Source organism: Perognathus longimembris, chromosome 5 (genome assembly GCF_023159225.1).
Source record: "Perognathus longimembris pacificus isolate PPM17 chromosome 5, ASM2315922v1, whole genome shotgun sequence".
NCBI classification, from domain to species: Eukaryota; Metazoa; Chordata; class Mammalia; order Rodentia; family Heteromyidae; genus Perognathus; species Perognathus longimembris.
Window position 1 is genome coordinate 36,733,834 of NC_063165.1, and position 14,138 is coordinate 36,747,971.

Sequence of the window (14,138 nt, forward strand, 5' to 3'; positions counted from 1 at the left end):
TAAACATCTGTATGTGTGCACGCATGTACACACATCTAGTACCAAGACAGTTATTGTTTTTGTTAGTTTGTTTTATAGTGGAACTGTCAGTCCACTATCAGGGTCTCTAATCTATCATGACAGTAGATATTTTTTGCATGTCTTCTCACATCATTCCCACTAGCTAGAACACACTCTCCATTATGCCACTCATCAACTTTTTTTTCTCAGTCCCAGTTTCACTCTTCATTGCCTGTTGTATATAAATACAATTGGCTTTTTAAATAGTTTTTATTTGTAGCTGACAAAATGCTAAACTCTGTCAACAGAGGGCAGTGGAAAGACTGCAGGAGGAAGGAATTTTCCTTCTTAAATATGTGTGCTACTTGAGCTAGTAGCAGACAGCAAGGCATTGCAATCATTTCTCAGGTACCCACTTCCTGCAAGCTTGGTGGATTCTCCATCACCAGGCTCCTGAAAGCTCAGTCAACATCTCCAGCACAGCAAGGAGCAGACAGCAGTCTCCCTAGCATTAGGTGGGATTGTTTCCTAGTAAAATGCTTTCAGTGAGACAAAGCTTTTCCCTGTACCCTAGGGAGGGAGTTTACAGAACTTCCTCTGCCTCTTACTAGCCAGTCCTTCATTAGTCACCTGTTGTAGTTATTAATCCTTTATATTAAATTGTCCCTGTTAATTGTTTACCCAGTTTTTGTCTCTTGATTCTACATGAATATTCATATCATCACCCTGATAATCTTCTCATATCTCAAGATTTACCTCCCTATTTTAAGCAGTGAGGCTTAGATGTCTTGAAATAAATCAAATAAAACTTTAATTTTTAAGTACAAAAATGGTTAAGTTTTGGCAGTTTCAAGTGCTTCACACTAATATTTTCTGTGTAGCTCCCACGATGTACTGCTACCAGCACATCTCCTACTAATTGAAAATACCAATTGTTGAAATAATGTCATTTACTATGAGATTACAAACTTGGGAACAATTTTTACTCTTTTATATCTAATGCTTACTAGAATTCAAAGGTAATTACTGTATGCTCAAAAAATAAAATATGCTTATTAAGCTAACTGAATGCTAGAAAGTCATTTAGTTTCTCATCTTCAATATCTTCTTCTTCTAACTGGGATCATTAACACCTTTTCTATCTAATTCTAAAATTTTTAAATGGATTAAATGAATATTTGTTCTTACCTCCTTAGTACAGTTGAAGGAAGATTATGTTATTGAATATGTTATTTCATGTGGGAAATTAATTGAAGAATCATTCTTCTGATGACAAGATTTGACTTCTCACATATTATAACTAATTGTAGAATGATTTGAAAGACACACAATCTGCTAAAAATAGAAACTATTACCCTATTAATACAGATAAAACTATTATATTTTAATGTAATTACTTTAACACTTTTTCTATGAACACTATAAAAAAGACTAAAAACAAAAACTTTCACACACACACATACACTCACACACACTAATACCAGTCCTAGGTTTGTTTTAAAAAAAAAATGGTATTGTAAAGATGATGTGCAGAGGGATTACAGTTATATATATAAGTCAGGGAATGAGTACATTTCTTTTTGAGCAATGTCACTTATTTCCTCATTTTCTCTCAGTTTTTTTTTCCTCAACCCTTCCCCACAAATTGTATAGTTCATTTTTAACATAGTGTCTAGTAAGTATCATTGCTGCAATTAGTCACACCTTGTCCTACCATTTCTGTGCTCCCCTTTACCCCCACCCCCCAAGTAGATAAATTTTTATACAAAAGGTACAGAAAACAAAAACAGTGACAAAGGAGAAAAGCAAAACCAAAATAGCAAAAAGTCTCTTGTTTCCATTTCTTGGAGTTCATTTTGATAAATACAATATTATATGTACAATATGTACATAACTATTGAGCCTTTGTCATCCTCTTCTAAGCATAGACTCTTTTGGTCCCAGTATGTGAATGTCTAGAGTGCAGTATATTTTATCATGCCCAAGTGTACTTTTTGTTTTTTAGCATGTAGTGTGTGTACTTGTAGATTTATATGCACATTCTAGTTACAACAAATGAAGGAAACCATGCAACCTGTTTCTTTGGATCTGACTTACTTCACTTATTTTTTTCTAAGCCTTCCATTTTCTTTCAAATGGTACAGTATCATTCTTTCTGATGGAAGCAGAGAATTCCATTATGTATATATATACCACATTTTCTTGATACATTTGTCCACTGAGGGGCAGCTGGGTTGACTCCATATCTTAGCTATGGTAAACAACACTGTGAGGAACATGGCTGTGTTGTTAGCTCTAGTGTATCCTCACTGATGGTCTACTGGATAGATGCCCAAAATATAATAGCGGGGTCATAGGGAAGCTCTTTGTGTTTAGTCTTTTGAGGAACCTCCCTACCGTTTTCCAGAGTAGCTGAACAAGTTTTCATTCCCACCAACAGTGCAGTAGTGTTCCCTTTTGGCCACAACCTCACCAGCATCTTTTATTAGTTTTTTTTTTTTTTTTTTTTTTTTTGATAACGGCCATTCTAACTGGGGTGAAGCAGAATCCAATTATTGGATTGATTTGCATTTCTTTTATGGCCAGAGATGTTGAACATTTCTTCATGTCTACTGACCATTTTTACTTCTTCTGAGAAGTCTCTCCTTAGGGCTTTAGCCCTAATTGGGTAGTAGTTTCTTTGATGGTTTAATGGGGGAGCGGTTAATTTTTTTAGCTCTAAGTATATTTTAGATATGAGGCCCTTGTCTAATGCTTAGCTAGTAAAAAATCTCAGGGAAGGGGCACTGTCTCTGGGATTTTTTTACTCAACTGTAGCACTCTACCATTTGAGCCACAGTTCTACTTTCAGCTTTTTTTGGTAGTTAATTGGAGATTAGAGTCTCGTGGGCTTTCCTGCTCATGATGGCTTCCAACTGCAATCCTCAGATCTCAGCCTCCTTAGTACTAGCTAGGATTACGGGCATGAGCCACACTGGCACCTGGCTCCGTGTATAGTTCCTACCCTGCCTTTGCTATCCAATGGAATGATGAGCATTTCCCTCCATCATTAATTATTCTTTAAAATACATTTTTAGTACAGAAATGGAAACCATTAATAATTTATCATCTTATTTGGGTACTTACCGTATTTACAATTTTTCAGCCAAAATAGTATGATAATTACTTTCACAAATATCTGTGCAAACAATTTCCTTGAAACAATTTGTGGGAGGATACACTGGATCAAAGTACACAAATATTTCCATGAGTTTTTTTAAATGATTCCAAAATTTCCTTCCAGAAATCAAGCAGTACTTTGCACTTCAACATGATAATCACCTCTCAAAGCATACTCAGTAACAAAATTCAATGAAAAAATAGCGAATACTATTTACTTTCATTTGTGTTTCTCTCCTTTAAGTAATTTTCACTGTCTTCATGTTTCTTGGTCTCTGTATTACTTTTGCTTTTAGGTATTTGCTTGCAACATAATTTTTTTAGTTTTATCTATTTATATTCTCAAATATCTTGATTATGTATTGATAAAAGGGTAGATATTCTCCCCTGATGTTTCTTATCTTGACGTCAAAAGGATTCCTTCCCATCATTTTTTCTTTCCTATACTGAAATAAGAGTCACCTCTATTCCAGTTTTTCTATCTCGTCTTAATTATTTTATTTCTATTTTTTTCAATTACAGTGTATTCCATGAGATAGAGAATAAATTTTTTCTAAAAGTATAATGATATATTAATTCTTTCATAATCTGAGGGTCACTATATTATAACATGTCTTACTTTGAAGATACCATCATTCGTGGAGATGGGATTTGGAAGGACTGTCATACTTAAAAATAATGCTAAGGGAAATGAACTCCATGTTATGGAAACAAGTGGTATATCATTGTTGTAACTATTTTCAACCTGCCATGTGAAACACTACTCCCACTTTTTTTCTTTTCTCCCGTATTCCTTTCCCATGGTTTTACCCCTGCCATCACTGTATCTGATTTTAGTACCCTGGATACTGTATATATGTGTATTAGAACTAGGGAAGGGAAAGGTAATACCAAAATCAAGAAGCAAAGGATAAAAAGACAACCATTCCAAAAGCAATACTTACAAAACCATTTGGTGTAAACAATGGTACAACTCATGGGGAAGAGAGGGAAAAGGGGAGGAGGGAGGGGGGGAAAATGAGGGAGGAGGTAACAAGTTGGATAAGAAATGTACTCACTGCCTTACAAATGAAACTGTAACCCCTCTGTACTTCATTTTGACAATAAAGAAAAAATTAATAATCAATATAGTTTTTCTGTATTTGTTTTATGATTGCCTGATAAAATATGGTGTCCATAATGGCTTAGCCTTTAAAGGTCTTTTATTATTTATAGTTTTTATTAAAGAGATCATTCTTCCCAACATGAGTGAATCCATCTACTCAAATGAATTTTCTTAGCATATAAATGGTAGGCATGTTAATAGTCAGCTTTCTTTTGAATTTAAAATTCTGTCTTTGCTAAAGATGATGGTGGTGTGTATATGTATGTGTGTCTGTGTGATGTTTATGAAGTATATGGCAGTAATTCCAATAGACTGTAGACACTGGTAGCGCCCCTTCCTGTCACATTTTTCCAATATTTTCCTTTCCTTTTTCTTTCTTGCCATGAAACATGGCCGCTTACAATTGTGTCCTCTCAGCTAACCACCCACACAATCAGAGTCCTTGGGCTAGGTTTTATGGGGATTAAAGTGGTTACTGGGGGTGTTCTACTTAGGTAAAACATGGGATACATTAGGAGTCCATACCCTCAGGACATTTCCTGTACATTTCCCACTAACAACTATTAGGCTCTTGGAAAATACAGAATAGATGAAATCTGCTCAGTTCATATTGTAAACAACAAGCTGCCACATGTCTAAATTTCTCAAAAAAAGAAACAACTTAATTTTTAAAAACTGATGTCATGATATGACTATCATTGTGAATGCTACCTTCCTTGTCATGCCTGGACAGTTAGAGTGATCTCTGCTTTTTTACAACCTGATTTTGGAGTCCATATGGGGAAAATCTAATTAGTGCAATTTGTATCACAAATCAGGAAGTAATAGCTTTTTATCAGAATCAACAAATTAAATTATGTCTAGGGTATTTTTTTTTTAGCTTAAGGACTTTATAAGTAATTGCTATTAACTTGCAAAGTGAGATGCTAGTATTTCCAGTTTCTAATACTAGGAGTATACATCTTATGATCAAGGAAGTTTAATGCTGGATTAATAGACATTGTACAATGGCAATCTGCTAGATCAGTGTTGCTGAACACCATGTGCTATGTATATACATGTGTGCATATATGCGTGTATTCATGCATGTATGTATCTGCAAGTTAGGTAACCAGAATTCTCAGCACACTTGACAGTATCTCTTCATACAATGTGACATTTTGCTTGACACATACTTCCTAAGAGATATCTACCACATGAAAGGCAGCACTGTAGGTACTAATATGGATGATATAATATATAGGAAACCCATGCACTCCTCAAGAGGTTACAATATAGTTGTCAATGCAAAACGTAACCAATAAGACCATAAAAGAATAACTTAACTAAAAGACAAGGGCAACATAAAGTAGAATAGAACCATTGTCTTTGTTTGGGTTTCTTCCAAAGCAGAGCTTTTATAAGATATCAGTATCTGAAGCTTTCCAAAGTCTGGCTGTGCTGAAGACAGTGTTATATGTTCTAGTGCATTTTACCTCCATGATTCTGTCTATATACTATTCCAGTTCTTGAAATAACACCACGTTGAGATTATGTCATTTTAGGCACTTTTCAAACAATTGCCTAGGCTTTAACACCTAAAATCATTCTATCCTACTGGTTTCAGACTTTACAAAGTCTAATAAAGTTAATAGTGATTATTTTGAAATTCCTTACGCACAAAAACATAGCCTTTAGTGATTTATTTTGATGGCTCTGATAAAATAAACTATTTCTCCTGGGTAAAATAGGTGACATATTTCTTCCCTCTGAAGTTTAACAGCTTTTCTTTGGAAACATCTACAAAATAAATATGAAAAAATTTCTTGGTACTGAGGAGCCAATAACTATATCAAATTATGTATTGAAAAAATGCTTATCATCTTAATTTGAAATCTGGTTTTATACCTTACTGCATTGGGTGGAAATGTAAATTAGTACAATCACTCTGGGCAATAGTCTGGAGGTCCACAAAAAACAAACAAACAACAACAACAACAAAAAAAAACCTTAAAGATACACCTTCCGTATGACCCAGCCATACCACTCATAGGCATCTACCTGAGCATCATGAACCAGGATATGACAAAGACACCTGCGTATCCATGTTCATTACTGCACTATTCACAATAGAAACAACCCAGATGCCCCACAATAGATGAGTGGACCCCCAAAAGTGGTACCTATATAAAATGGAATTTTACACAGCCATTAGAACAATAAAAATAATGTCATTTGCAGGGAAATTGATGGAACTAGAACAATCATGTTAAGTGAGGTAAACCAAGATCAGAGAGACAAATGGCACATGTTCTCTCTGATATGGGAAAATTACATCTAAAATGCACTTGGATATGACAAATTAAACAGGATTCTAGATACCCACATACACTGAGACCAAAAGAAAAAGAAAATAGTCTTAGGACTAGGTGCAATAGCCAAGCACTTCTTCTTGTGTGTGTATATATATATATGTATGTATGTATGTATATATATATATATACATATATATGCTAAAATGAACTCCAAAGACATGGAAACAAAGGATTATTTTCTTATTTTTTTGTTGTTGATGATTCTGTATCCTTTCCCTTATATGTAGTGTATTCATGTGCATATGTGTGGGAGGGTGGGGAGGGGGGCACAGAATCTGAGGAAAAAGGGTAAAAATTGCATCAGTGGAGAGCACTGGACATCGATGAAAGTGAACTATACAACTCATGGGTAGAGATGGGAGAGAATGAGAAAACGTATGACACTGTATGAAAGAAAATGTACTTATTACTTGACACATGTAAATGTAACCTCTGTGTATATGACTTCTGTATATCACCTCTATAATAACAATAAAGTAAAATTTATTAAAGTATGGTGCTATCAAAAGTTATATTGTTTTTCCTGACCTCATCATATTTTGATAGCACCATACTTTAAAACATATTTCTCATTATATTGGAAGAAATTAAACTTCATTATTCTTAAAATTTAAAACATTTACTTTACCTAAAACAATCTTAAACACTCACCTAGTATTTCAGAGCAGGGTGGCTTTATACCTACATACCTACAAGTCACTAACTTGCAGGTGTCCTTGCCATGGCTTTTTGGTGTGTCATTTCTCCTCCCATTCTTAGGCTCACTCTGAAACTTGATTCCTTATTCCTCAGTCCTCTTCCTACTTTAACAATCTCTCTATGGACAACTTCCAACCTGTCCCGAGTTAATGGTAATAAGAAAGGTATAACCCACCATGTAGAAAACTTTCCTGATCAGAAGCGATTCCTGCCCTTCCTCTTTCCTTTCCCAGGTCAGTGATGGCACTTTTCCCATCTCTACCTCCCTTCATCTTTTGTCAACTCAGGTAGCAATTTTCCACCAGAGAGAACTGCTTATCTGTCAAGGTTCATCTAGATGCCCTTTTGTTTTCTTTTGACCACCTGCTCAGAAAAATTCTCACTTCTCTGCTGGATAGCAAACAGTTAATGCTCTTGAATGCAAATGTAAACTATTAAATATTATATAAATCATTATGATGTCCCAAGTCACCCAAGGTAGGAAGATGAGTTAGTGCTCATGACATTGTTATATAATAAGTTAGCTGAGAAGCGACATATTGAAGGATCAAATCTTGGAGTTTTTATTAGAGCAATAGCAGTCTTCAGGCAGCCAGTTGTTACAAAGGCCTGCAGCCCACAAATACACTTAACACTATCAGGAAAAAGGCCAGAAAGGGAAGAAAGAACAAAAACCATACCAACAAACCAATCCAGCTCCAATGGAGAGCTGACTTGGGATGCCCTGCTGACCGGAGATGAGCCAGGAGACAGGACACAAGACCTGAACATGGAGACATGTGGCATGGCATAATGGCACCTGAGCTGGCCTGACCCCATTTAGGTTCAGGCCAGGGGGCAGGGTCACAGGAATCTCCCAGTCCCAAGCACTTGTGTGACAGGTTCAGTAACCTGTAGGTCATGTACCCACCCCTGTCTCTTGGGATTCAGGAACACCCATCACCTGGAGACAGGACTTCCCTTCCTCTAGGAATCCTGGCACAAAATGCCAGATAGTACAACTAGCCATGTGGCCAATGATGGCGCTGGCCATATCTGACCTCCATATTACAACATGTACTTATAGAAAGCGTTCCCAATTTCATAAGTAAAGTCCCCTCCCCCCACCCCGTTCTTTGTCTCATTTCTTTCTTCCTTCCTTCCTTCCTTCCTTTCTTCTTTTCTTTCTTTCTTTCTTTCTTTCTTCCTCCCTCCCTCCCTCCCTCCCTCTTTCTTTCTTTCTTTCTTTCTTTCTTTCTTTCTTTCTTCCTTCCTTCCTTCCTTCCTTCTCTCTCTCTCTCTCTTTCTTTCTTTCTTTCTTTCTCTCTTTCTTTCTTCTTTCCTTTCTCCTGGGTCTTGAACTCAGGGCCTGGCAGCTCTCCCTGAGCTTCTGTTCTCAAGGCTAATGCTCTACCACTTGAGCCAGTTTTGGCTTTTTGGTGGTTAATTGGAGATAAGAGACTCCCCTGCCTGGACTGACTTTGAATTGTGCTTCTTAGATCTCAGCATCCTCAATAGCTAGGATTATAGGCATGAGCTACTGGTGCCCAGCTTCCTTTCTCAATCTAAAAATACACTCTAATTGAAGAATGTAAAAATCTGTAAAAATGGAAAATAAAATAGTTATTCTAAATCGAATCCTCAAACTTAGCCTGTTTTCTTTTCTTCCTGCTTTTTTAGTTATTAGTATTTTCTTAGTGGTATAATCTACCTATAATTATGTAATTTGCTTTTTCAGTTAACATTAGTTAGTATAATAACTTTTCATGTTACACACCTCATAAATAAGCTTATAAATTGAAATCTTTTATTAAAATTTTATGTAACCAAAACACCAGCACCATTGACCCTCCAAGTCATTGAGAAGTACCCTTTAAAACATCCATAAATTCCTTTGCCCATCGCCTCTTACTAAACTTGTCTTTATTAAGATTCATTATTAAAAATAAAAGTATGAATGTTAACTGGGTTAATTGTATGGTACAGAAACTGTCCCAATGCAGATTTTATATATTAAAAATATTGTAAGAATCAATAGAAAGGTTTACTTTTCAAAATATGATACTCTTAATGATTTGATAGTGTAACAGAATAATGTAGTAAAATATTAGTTTGTGCTTTCCCTTGAGAATCTTTCTTTGTTCTCAATCCCAGATGTTAGCCTCAAATTTTTGTATTTCCTTTCTTTTGAGTCATTTACATGACCAAGAAGCAAATCCTTTCCCAACTGGCATAACATTCAAAACTCACTAAAGAGTTTATGCAACTATCCCAGAGGGCAGTTAAAGAAAGAATACCATTAAAAGTTACCAGGGTGAAAATGAGGGTTGTTTTCCCTACTTGGGTAGGAGTGGGGGAAGGGGGATTGTGGAATGGGACACAACATTTTGAGTGTATAGATATGGATTAAAGTGCCCCAGGCACAGAAATACCAGTTTCACCTAAACTTGGGCAGCCTCATCAGTGCCTCCAAGTCACAGAATCCCAGAAAGAAAAGATCCTCATAAACTTCAAGGGTTCCAGAAGAACCAACATGGCTCTAGGATAACCTGAATGACTTCACAGGAGCTTTGTGATTACAAGAGAATCTGGTGGCTTTGCACAAATGCATTCAAGATTAAAACACAGTGATCACAGGGGCTGGGGATATGGCCTAGTGGCAAGAGAGCTTGCCTCGTATACATGAGGCCCTGGGTTCGATTCCCCAGCACCACATATACAGAAAACGGCCAGAAGTGGCACTGTGGCTCAAGTGGCAGAGTGCTAGCCTTGAGCAAAAGGAAGCCAGGGACAGTGCTCAGGCCTTGTGTCCAAGGCCCAGGACTGGCAAAAAAAAAAAAAAAAAAAAACAACACAGTGATCACAGGCTGAATTTGTTTGTTGCCAGTATGAAGGAACATCACTGTGGACTCTGATTTTCAGGAAAGAAAGTTATTTTTTTTACTAATGAAGAGGGGTTCGCTAGAATGAAACGGGGTTCCCCCCCCCCCCAAAGGGAGGGGATTCCTGGTTCCCCCAAGAGTCCACCACACAGTCTTCAGTACAAGATGATAAAAAAAAAAAAAAGATGGATTTATTGGGGAAGTAAAAGGGCAACAAAAAGCGAACTGAGGAGCCTTGGTCACAGCCCAGACTCAGGAGCCGAAACACGTGTGCAGGGTTCCAGCCCATACTCCGGAGCTGAAACCTCAGGCCAAGTGTGCAGCCCAGACTCGGGAACTGGAGCCACGCACACGTGTGGCCTTCCAGCCTGGTTGTAAGGCAAACATCACAGTCAAACTTGCCATACGCAGGTGGCCAATGAGGATAGAGCACTTACAGAGCATGCTAGGCCGCAGCATGTGGCCAATAGAGTTACACACTCTGTCTCATAGTATCTGTTTAAACCAATCTATCATTCTAGTTAGAATTGGTGCATGGATTTGAAGACAGGTGGATATGCCTACTTATGGGAGGGCACAGGTTCCCTTGAACCTTCCAGGCCTCAGGTGGTCAATTTACATAACTTATCATGATAAGGGGAAACTTCCCTGCATAGAGTGGGGGGTGATCTTCGTGAAGATGGAGTTAGCTTCTGCTCTAATCTGAGTTGGAGTCAATCTGACACCCCTCCACAGTCAGTGATGGCATTGGCCAGATCTGACCTCCCTATTACACTAAGAAGGGTCAAGGTCACTACACAATTACAGTAATCATATAGATGTAATTATTTTCTAAATATCACTTTATATATGATGTGACCAATCAATGTTTTAAAGGAAGGCTCTCCCAATCTCTGTATGTCTCTCGATGTCTCTCTGTATCTGTCTCTGTCTCTCTCGCTCTCTCTCTCTCTCTCACACACACACACATACACACACGTAGTACTGCTGGATTTTAAATCTAAAGGTGATCTTGAAAATGTAGTAAAATCTCTTGTTTTATGGATTAAAATCTTGAACCCTCAGAAGTGAGATGAATTCACCAAGAGTTAAAGGGTTGCAACCTAGAGAGCTAGATTTGTATTCTATAACACATTTAAGTAATAGTAGATAGAAGAGTTAGCAGGCTCTGCTGGCTGGGCAGCCTTGAAGTCACACATTCTAGAATACAGATATTGAATTGGTACTTGTGGATAAAGCTCAGTCTTACAGAAGCTTGCTTGAGGTGGTGGGCTTTCAAGTTTGTAAAGTTCATTAGCACATTAAGGCCAACATTCTCACTGTGGAATTTCTCTTAAGAACAGCTGCACCACTGAATTTATATGCTATATAAGAACAGTACATTCTTCCTCATTTTTCCTTCATATGTGTCTTCTAGTGTTTCTACAGAGATATTAAAGCACATGTTTTGGTATATATTTTTCTGTAACATGACAATGATGTAACTCAGAAATTTAGAAATTTAGAACCAGCAGAAATGACAATGTAGCATGCAAGGGTCAGAAGTGCTGTGAAATTAGGGCTGGGAATATGGCCTAGTGGTAGAGTGCTTGCCTCATATACATGAAGTCCTGAGATCAATTCCCCTGTACCACATATATAGGAAAAAGCCAGAAGTGGCACTGTGGCTCAAGTAGTAGAGTGCAAGCCTTGAGCAAAAAGAAGCCAGGGACAGTGCTCAGGCCCTGAGTTCAAGCCCCAAAACTGGCAAAAGAAAAAAAAATAAATAAAGAAGTGTTGGGAAAGTAAAAGAACAATATATTGTACAAGGATTATTTTTATGTAAGGTTGTTAATAACATGATTTTTTAAAAAAAAACTACATGCTTTTTCTTGTGCACTAAAGCAGTATGGAGTGGAGTAAATGTTTATTGCTTAATATGGTACATGTACATTTGTTTTTCTCTTGTCATTCTTTGCATGCTGGTTAAACATTTGTTACAAATTTTATCACCATTTAAGCACTTTTCCTACTTACTGACTTATAAGCAGTTGAAGTGATTTAAAATTCCCACTCAGGGAAAATAAAACTGCCATTAGAAAGAAATATATTGACTTGGATTTATTCTTATCAATACATTTTAATTCAAAGTGTATTTTTTCTGACTATGTTTGTGTTCAATAATTGTGACTCCACATTATGTTTTTTTCACTATATGATTTTGTGTTGAAAGCATCAAATACAATTTTTACCTAGTAACCTACCTAATTTTATCTTAACTTTTAAAATTTTATGTATGAATTTTATTTGCATCATAAAAGTATAACAATGTTAAGAGTACTCAGTAGTAAACAGATCTTTCTTGTGCAATTAGCAGGCTACTAATGGAGAAGGTCAAGTTCAGAAATAGGGATTTCAGAGGCAGATTGACAACCAGGCTCACTGATCACAGCCTCATAGTGTTAAATAGTCTCTGAGGATATTTCTTCCAATTCACTACTGGGTCCTGGATATTGCATGACCAGTAATTTGATCTGTCAGGCTGCCCAGATTTGGGTCAAGGAAGTAACTCATGTTTATTATATTTTCATCTATACCTCCTGGTACACAATCACTTTTCTTTAAACCAGTTATGGGGCTTGAACTCTGTGCTTGAATGCTGTCACTGAACTCCCTTTTGCCTTGTGCTCTATCATTTGAGCCACAGCATCACTTCTGGCTTTTTTTTTTTTTTTACAATCACTTCTTTTTTTTTTTTTCTTATTTATTGTCAAAGTGATGTACAGAGAGGTTACAGTTTCATACATTAGGCATTGGATACATTTCTTGTACTGTTTGTTACCTCCTCCCTCATTCTTCCCTCCCCCCTTCCCCTTCCCCTCCCCCCCCATGAGTTCTTCAGTTGGTTTACACCAAACAGTTTTGCAAGTATTGCTTTTGTAGTCGTTTGTCTTTTTTTGTCTGTGTCTCTCGATTTTGGTATTCCCTTTCACTTTCCTAGTTTTAATACCAGTATATACAGTTTCCAATGTACTCAGATAAGATACAGTGATAGTGCAGGTACAACCACAAGATAATGCTAAGTACAATCACCTCTTTATTGTGCTGGGAAGAATTTGGACTATTCCATGTCTTGAGAGTTAAAAGAACATATGAGTTCCAGGAGCCAGTGGCTTATTCCTGTAATCCTAGCTACTCAGAAGGCTGAGATCTGAAGATCCTGGTTCAAAGCCAGAATAAGCTTTGAGACTCTTATCTGTAATTAAGCATCCGGACAGCAAAAAGTGGAGCTGTGGCTCATGTGGTGAAGTGCTAGCCTTGAGTAGGAAAGCCCTGAGTCCCAGGACCAGGACCAGCTTGCATACACGTGCATGTGCACGCACACACACACATATGAAACATCCAAAGCCCAAGTCTTAGTGCATGTCATGTCATGAGCATGACAATAGCATGACAAGGATGAAGAGCAGAGAAACGACATTCATAGAATCTTATGGATTTTAAGCCTTGTGTTAGAATCAATGTGCTTTCTTCCAGAATTCAAAGACAGTCAAGAGAGTATCACAAGGCACCAGGTTAGTGGACAATCTGAGAAGAATTAAGTGGAATACTATAAAGCGTAGGCTTTCAGGCCATGAAGATCTTGTTGATCCACCTTTTCCTGAGGACTATACCTACCTGAAAAATAGGCTAATGTGTTTCCATCCCATCATCTGAAACCACTCTGAGCTAATGGCTGGATCACAGCAAATAGTTGATGAATGATTAGGTAGACTATCTGAATCCATAGACAGTATTGAAGATAGTGATAATTTTTTTTATCTTTAATTCACCTATCTCTAGACTCAGAATTCCCATCAATTCCTATGCCATAAGAACAGACAATTTACTCAATAATGTAATCAAATAATACACATTTCAGTTATATCAATCATATGTAGACACTGTCTGATTAAACACATTATAGTCCTATTTGCAAAT